The sequence below is a fragment of the Octopus bimaculoides genome, chromosome 30 (genome assembly GCF_001194135.2).
Source record: "Octopus bimaculoides isolate UCB-OBI-ISO-001 chromosome 30, ASM119413v2, whole genome shotgun sequence".
NCBI lineage: Eukaryota > Metazoa > Mollusca > Cephalopoda > Octopoda > Octopodidae > Octopus > Octopus bimaculoides.
This window is the reverse complement of record NC_069010.1, coordinates 3,400,634-3,401,916: the sequence shown is the minus strand read 5'-3', so window position 1 is coordinate 3,401,916 and position 1,283 is coordinate 3,400,634. Positions and strand designations below refer to the sequence as shown.

The following is a 1,283-nucleotide window of genomic DNA, read 5'->3' as shown; positions in this document are numbered from 1 at the left end:
CTCTCTCATTCTTCCCCCCCCCCTCTTCATCTTTTTGCCTCTATCTTTCTGTCTTCGTGTCGTCATCGCCTACACTTCTCTTCGCCTTCTTTTTTTTACACACACATTCTTAATATACACAAATAAGTCTCTCTCTCTCTCTCTCTCTCTCTCTCTATATATATATATATATATTTATATAGATAGATAGATACACACACACTGTGTCTCTCTGTCTATCTATCTATCTATCTATCTATATACACTCACCGTATCTTTATACACAACTTTATACATATACGTCTTTGTGTACAACACCCACCTGCTTTGTTGTAACACGTCTGTATACTTGTTTTTATATATACACACATCTTTAGACACACACTTTTATGTGTGTGTGTGTTTGCTTCCCAACCACATGGTTCCAGGTTCAATCCCACAGCGTGGCACCTTGGGCAAGTGTCTTCCATCATAGCCTTGGGCTGACCAAAGCCTTGTGAGTGGATTTGGTAGACGGAAACTGAAAGAAGCTCGTCGCGCACCGAAAGCATATATATATACATATATATATATATATATATATATATATATATATATATATATATATATATATATATGTATGTATGTGCATGTGTGTGTTTTGTCACCCACCACCACTTGGCAAGCGGTGTTGGCGTGTTTACGCCTCCATAACTTAGCGGTTCGGCAAAATAGACCTATATAGTAGGTACTAAGCTTTTAAAACAAAAAAAAAGTGCTGAGATCGATTCATTCGGCTAAAAGTTCTTCAAGGCGGTGCCCCAGTATGGCCGCAGTCAAATTACCGAAACAAAAAGTACACGCACATGCACACACACGTCGAAGCACGCCCGCCGCCGCCGCCGCTCTTGTTCCGTATTCGCCGCCATCATATTCATAAACGTTGTCATCACTGTCATCATCAAGATTATCATCGTCATCATCTACAACAGCTGACACTATTTTCACCAATGTTACCGGCTTAGCTAACACGAGCCACCATCATTGCAATCACCATATTGTTTATACCGCGCCTAACTAGTATTGCCACCACCACCACCACCACCACCAACAACAACACTACCGCCACCATCATCACCACAATCAGCCACTATCAGCATCACCACAATCTCCATCGCCACAGCAACCACCATCACCATCACACGACACCACCTACATAAAACTGCCACCACAACCACCACAATCATCACACAACACTACCTATATTAGGCGCATGAGTGGCTGTGTGGTTAGAAGCTTGCTTACCAACCACATGGTTCCGGGTT

At 42.2% G+C, this 1,283-nt stretch overlaps 1 protein-coding gene across 1 annotated transcript in view; it reads left to right on the top strand.

Annotated features, from left to right (window-relative positions):
* The window catches only part of LOC128251284 (zinc finger protein 227-like), a 14,903-nt gene that overhangs the window by 8,214 nt on the left and 5,406 nt on the right, over positions 1 to 1,283 (top strand). The window lies entirely within an intron of this gene.